The following is a 7,219-nucleotide window of genomic DNA, read 5'->3' as shown; positions in this document are numbered from 1 at the left end:
AAGATGATGCCCTAGGGTGAACCCTTCCCGGGAGAGGAAGTCAAAGTTGACTTTCCTCCTGGTAGAGACTGCCCTTCCGGCGCACGGACGCGAGGGAACCGGCCTGGGCGGGGAAGGAACCGGAGGTGGTGGCCTCACGGGTTCGTTCCGTGCCTTGGACCGTCGCTCGGTGCCGCTCGCGGAGAGATGTCTCTTCCGGCTTGGGACAACGACTTTCCTAGGCATTTTGACCTACAAATCGAGGGATGGACAAGAGAAATGGAAGAAAACTCGAGGAAGAGGACCTAGAACGGGTCGGAGACGAGGTCGGAGACGACTCTAGGATTTTGGAACAGTGGCGGCCGAGAATAGAAGTGAGGAATAAACGTTTCGATTAGGGTTAAAAATCGGATTTTCGACCTCGAGTCGACTCCGATAAGTCGCGAGTCGACTCGACCTCGAGTCGACTCCTAAATATGCGCGAGTCGACTCGCCCATGAGCCGACTCTAAAATCTATTCGAGTCGACTCGAACTCTGGCACATAACCAACAAACTTGTTATTACCGTGCCAAAGGAGAGAGCTATGGACATATCTAAGATTTAAAAACTAATTTGATGACCATAGATAAGAAATCCTATGTCTAACATAAGCTAATCATCAAAATCAATCAATTAGAGGGGAGTATCATAAGAATGGATCAATCACTCCTAACCCTCTTCTAAGAATACAAAATCGATCTTCACGTAAGGGTTTAGTGAAGATATCAGCAAGTTGATCATCAGTGCAAACAAATTCAAGCACTACATCACCCTTTAACACATAATCTCTTATGAAGTGATGTCTTATCTCAATATGTTTAGTTCTTGAGTGTTGAATTGGATTTTTAGTTAGATTTATGGCACTTGTATTATCACAATTTATGGGAATCTTATCTTGTTTAATGTCATAATCTTCAAGTTGTTGCTTGATCCATAAAATTTGAGCACAACAACTCCCGACAGCAACATATTTGGCTTCAGCCGTAGATAGTGCAACCGAGTTTTGTTTCTTGCTAAACCATGAAATTAAGTTTTCTCCCAAAAATTGACAAGATCCGCTGGTGCTTTTTCTATAAAGTTTACAACCAACGAAGTCTGAATCAGTGTACCCTATTAAATTTATGCTTGATTCTTTAGAGTACCATAGACCTATGTTTTTTGTTCCTATGAGATATTTAAAAATTCTCTTAACTGCAATTAGGTGTGATTCTTTAGGATTAGATTGATATCTAGCACACATGCATACACTAAACATAATATCAGGTCTACTTGCTGTAAGATATAGTAAAGATCCTATCATACCTCTATACAGCTTTTGATCAACTGATTTACCTGATTAATCTTTGTCTAGTTTGCATGATGAGCTCATGGGGTTGCCAATTGACTTATTTCCATCCATATCAAACTTCTTTAGCATTTCCTTGATGTATTTAGCTTGATTGATGAAAATTCCTTCCTTGGATTGTTTGATTTGAAGTCCGAGGAAGTAGTTCAACTCTTCCATCATGCTCATCTCAAATTCACTCTGCATTAACTCAGCAAACTCTTCGCAAAGGCGATTGTTAGTAGCACCGAAAATAATATCATCTACATAAATCTGCACTACCAACATATTTTTGTTTTCCTTTTTCAAAAATAGAGTTGTATCAACATTTCCTCTAGAAAATTCATGGTCTAATAGAAATTTGTTATGTCTTTCATACCATGCTCTAGGGGCTTGTTTTAGACCATAAAGTGCTTTATTTAGTTTATAAACATGATTGGGATATTGATGATTCTCAAAACCAGAAGGTTGTTCTACATAAACTTTTTTATTAATATACCCATTTAAGAAGGCACTTTTTACATCCATTTGGAATAATTTGAAATCTTTATTGCATGCAAATGCTAGTAACAATCTAATTGCCTCAAGTCTAGCTACAGGAGCAAAAGTCTCATCAAAATCTATACCTTCTTCTTGATTATAGCCCTTTGCTACTAGTCTAGCCTTGTTCCTAATCACAATTCCATTTTTATCAAGTTTATTTTTATATATCCATTTAGTTCCTATTATTGAGTATTCAGTGGGTCTTTCAACTAAGTTCCATACTTTATTTCTTGTAAATTGGTTAAGTTCCTCTTGCATAGCATTTATCCAATTTACATCACTCTCAGCTTCTTCTATGTTTTTAGGTTCTAAATGTGAAACAAATGCAAGATGATTATTTAAGTTCCTAAGAGAGGCTCTAGTTCTAATAGGTTGAGATGGATCATCAAAGATTAATTCTTTAGGATGACCATGAGCATACCTCCAAGCCTTAGTAAGCCCATGATCAACAATTGCCTCTTGGTTTGTTGATGTATCTCCAATCTGTTTCGGTTCATTTTCTTGTAATGTCATGTCATTCATCTTTTCCTCAAGTATCCCTGCATCATAATCAAAAACTACTCTCTTGCTAGAAGAGACATCATTAGTATCATCAAAAACAACATGTATAGACTCTTCAATAACAAGGGTTCTTTTGTTGAAGACTCTATAAACTTTACTTGATGTAGAATATCCCAAAAAGATACCTTCATCAGATTTGGAATCAAATTTGCCTAAGTTATCTTTGTCATTATTATGAATGAAACACCTACACCCAAAAATATGAAAATAGTTTACTTTGGGCTTTCTATCTCTCCAAAGTTCATAAGGTGTTTTCTTTATAATGGGTCTCAATAAAACTCTATTTAATATATGACATGATGTGTTAACGGCTTCTCCCCAAAAATACTTAGGGAGGTTACTTTCACACAACATGGTTCTAGCCATTTTCTCTAGGGTTCTATTCTTTTTCTCCACAACTCCATTTTGTTATGGTGTCCTAGGTGCAGAGAAATTATGAGTTATTCTCTTTTTACTACAGAATTCATCAAATAGATGATTTTCAAATTCTATTCCATGATCACTCCTAATAGCTATAACTGAAGTATTTCTTGAGTTGGCTACTTCTTTATAAAATTTCTTAAATACAGAAAATGCTTCATCTTTATGAGCTAAAAATATGATCCATGTGTATCTAGAAAAATCATCTACAATGACAAGACCATACTTGTTTCCACCAAGGCTTGTGGTTCTAGTTGGTCCAAAAAGATCCATATGAAGTAGTTCAAGGGGTCTTGCAGTAGAGACACAATTTATGAATTTAAGGAACTTCTAGATTGTTTGCCATATTGACATGCTTCACAAATTTTATTTTTCTCAAATTTTAGCTTTGGCAAACCAATCACGGAATCTCTTTTAACTAATTTAGATATTGTATCCATACTTGCATGACCTAATTTACGGTGCCATAACCAACTTACATCACTAACCTTAGTATCATTAGCTACTAAGCAAGGACTATTTTTAGCGAGATCTTCAAGATCTACTACATAGACGTTACCACGTCTAATTCCTTTAAATACTAAGCCATTGTCAATTGAGTTGGTTATGATGCATAAAGATAGCTTAAACAAAACATCAAAACCTCTATCACATAATTGACTAATGCTAAGTAAGTTATGCTTAAGACTATCTACAAATTGTACATTATCAATGAAGGTTGAAGAGGTAATTTGTACTTTACCTTTACCAACGATGTGATCTTGATTATTGTCTCCAATAGTCACAGCACCTTCCTTTTTAGGCTCTAGGGTGAAAAATTACTCCTTGTCATCCATCATGTGTCTTGAGCAGCCACTATCCAAGTACCAACAGTTTTTGTCGACCTTGGCTGCAAGACACTCCTACACAAGAAAATCATACAATTTTAGGTACCCAAGTATTTCTGGGTCCTTCAAGGTTAGTAATGTTGGTTCCTTTTGGAACCCAAATCTTTTTAATCTTTCTTTTAATTTCAGGATTTTTGTGGTTACATAAATTGGCTATATGTCCTACTTTACCACAACGAAAACAAGTTGCATTTCTGGTTTTACTTTCTCCGGCTTTTACAAAGAAGTTTTTAAGAAATTTTTGTTTGTTGTTAGGCTTACTAAATACAGCTCTTTGACTATTAAGTATCATGTCTAGTTTTTCCACCCAGCGTCCCGCATCCTTCTCTTTCCCCATTCAAAGAAAAAAACAGAGAGAGGAAACAGGGGAGGCCCTGTTTCCGAAAAGAAAAGAGAAAAAAAAAAAGAAGAAAGAAAATGAAAGGGGGATTAATGTGGGAAATGGAAGGCTAAAGTCCTAGGGAGGGTGATGGAGGAACCTTTGATGTATTGCTCTTTGAAGTAAACTCTAAACTTTTGCTTTCAATGATTTATATTTATTGACATGTTCTTAATCCATGCATAGTTATTTCGTAGATAGATCTTTAATGGATTATGATTATTGATATATGGATTGCTTTAGTATTTGATTCGTCGTAGACGTAGAAAGCACGATGAATGCTTAGAAATTGAGTTCATATGTTTATGAAACATATACCATGATTAGATCTATCCTACATTTAATCTTTAATCAAGAACCATAGAGTTTATTCCTTGGATGCAATATCATCAAGGGGGATTCCAGATCCCTACCATTTTTATTTCATTGAATTGTGTTTATTATTCTCTGCATTTAATTTCTGAAAATCAAAACATCATTTTAATCCACAAATTTTATTTAATTAATTAATCTAAAAATTACGCTAATAATCTATAAATTTCGTTCCCTGAGGATTCGACCTCGGACTTCCGAGATTTTACTACTTGTGCGATTCTCCTGCACTTGGGAGAACAATTTTATTTTTGCATCAAGTTTTTGGCAAATTAAAGGGCTAATCCCCTTCAAGTCGGCAATAGACCATCCTAAAGCTCCCTTATATTTCGTTAGAACACCAAGTAATTTTCTTTCTTGGGCATGATCCAGATCAGATGAGATGATTATAGGAAATGTGTCCTTGGATCCAAGAAAGGCATACATGAGTTCCTTCGGTAAAGGTTTCAACTCGAGCTTAGGTGTTTGTTCATGGGATGGTACATCTTTGCTTTTAGAGGTGGCAACTGTTCAAATTCCTCTATTCTTGGTCTCCACCCATTGACCATCATGACATCCGAGTTATCTAAAATAGGTGGGACCATATCATCAGCAGTACCTTCAGAACACCAATCTATCAAACCATTGTCGGCCGATTCAGTAAATGTTTCTTTTAACAAATATTCTTCCGCAATGGTTTCAACCCATTCAACTTCTTTACTTTCTTCATGATCACTGGGTTGTTTGCCTATACTAAAGACGTTCAGTTCCAAAGTCATATTGCCAAAAGAAAGCTTCATGATACCATTCCTACAATTGATCAATGCATTAGAAGTTGCAAGGAATGGACGTCCTAAGATGACTGGAATCTGAGATGGTGAATTGGAAGCCGGATGTGTGTCCAGTACGATAAAGTCGACAGGAAAATAGAACTTGTCTACTTGGACCAACACATCTTCGATAATCCCTCTAGGGACCTTCACTGACCGGTCAGCTAATTGTAAGGTCACAGTTGTTGGCTTCAACTCACCCAAACCAAGTTGCTCATATACCGTATATGGCAACAAATTCACACTCGCTCCTAAATCTAACAATGCTCGCTCAATCCTAAAATTGCCAATGATGCACGAGATAGTTGGGCAACCTGGATCCTTATATTTAGGGAGAATGTTATGCTGTAAAATTGCACTTACATTTTCAGCCAAAAATGCCTTCTTCTTGACATTTAAACGACGCTTGACAGTGCATAAATCTTTTAAAAATTTTGCATATGAAGGCACTTGTTTGATTGCATCAAGAAGAGGTACATTGATTTTTACTTGCTTAAAAAGCTCAAGAATTTCAGAGTTTGGTTCAAGCTTTTGCAAGGGCTTTAATCTTTGTGGAAATGGTGCAGGAAAAGGACATTTGATTTTTTCAGTAGATGTTGGTGCTTCAGTTTCTTCGTTATCCTTTTCTTTTGTCTTGGGAGGGTCAGAATCAGGTATGACTTGTGTTTGTTCTGGGACTGGTCGGTCAATAATCTTTCCACTTCGCAAAGTTATTATACTCTTTGCTTGCTCTTTATGTGAAGTTGAAGATGATGCATTACTACCGCCATAGATTTGAGGATTAGGTTGTGGTTGAGCTGGTAGCTTACCCTTCTCTTGAGCACTTAAAGTAGTGGTCAGCGTTGTCAGTTGATTTCTTAAGTCATCATTGATTTTAGCTTGACCTTGCATGAAAGATTGCAAAGTTTCTTCGAGACTGGATTTTTGAGGGGGTGCATGTGCATAATGAGGGTGCGGAGGTGGAGGAGTTGGGTTATATACTTGTTGAGGTTGGTCATTCCTCCACCTAAAATTTGGATGGTTCTTCCATCCAGGGTTGTAAGTACCCGAAAAAGGATTATTGAAAGATTTTTGATAGGTATTCATAACATTGGCCTGATCGTGCAAGACTTCCTTGAATGCGGGTATTGTGGGGCAATCAGTGATGAGATGGCCAAGCATCTCGCAAATCCTACAACACTCGTTGTTATGCTCTACGGTCTTGACGGGTTCAGTCCTTCTAAGTTCAATTTTCTCTACCTTCCTAGTAAGGGCTGCCATTTTAGCTTGAATATCATCCTGAGTATTAAGGTTGTAAAGGCCCCCGTGTGGAATGCTAGTAGTCTTAGGCAAAGGTTTATTCACTCTATCCCCTGTATCCCATAATTGTGCAGTCTCTGCGAGAGAGTCTAAATAGTCCCATGCCTCATCGGGTTGCTTTTCCAGAAATAGACCATTGCACATAGTCTCTATAAATTGTTTTAATTGTGGAGACAATCCCTCGTAAAAGAAACTAATGGTTCTCCATGTTTCAAACCCATGATGAGGACAAGAGAGTAGCAAATCTTTAAATCTCTCCCAGCATTCATAAAATGTTTCATGGTCTTTTTGTTGAAAATTACTAATGTGCCTTTTCAAAAAATTAGTCCTTTGTGCGGGAAAGAACTTTTTTAAAAATTCTCTTTGCATATCATGCCATGTTCCTAACGATCTTGGTCTCAAGGAGTTCAGCCATGTTTTGGCTTTATCCTTCAAGGAAAAAGGAAACAAGGTTAATTTAAGGACATCTTCCGATACATTTGGCACTCTAAATGTGATGCTAATTTCCTCAAAATCCTTAAGGTGAAGATAAGGGTTCTCGGATTCCATTCCATTATACTTTGGCAGCAATTGAATTACTCCTGGTTTGATTTCAAAGTGTCCTAC

At 37.0% G+C, this 7,219-nt stretch overlaps 1 pseudogene; it reads left to right on the top strand.

The window, feature by feature from the left end:
* Positions 1-6,827: 6,827 nt before the first annotated feature.
* On the top strand, positions 6,828-6,925 carry LOC120105539 (small nucleolar RNA R71; annotated as a pseudogene).
* Positions 6,926-7,219: the final 294 nt, after the last annotated feature.

Source organism: Phoenix dactylifera, chromosome 18 (genome assembly GCF_051530095.1).
Source record: "Phoenix dactylifera cultivar Ajwa chromosome 18, Ajwa_hap1_PhDact_Kaust_v1.1, whole genome shotgun sequence".
Taxonomy (NCBI): Eukaryota; Viridiplantae; Streptophyta; class Magnoliopsida; order Arecales; family Arecaceae; genus Phoenix; species Phoenix dactylifera.
The sequence above is the reverse complement of the archived record's forward strand: the minus strand, read 5'-3'. Positions and strand labels throughout refer to the sequence as shown.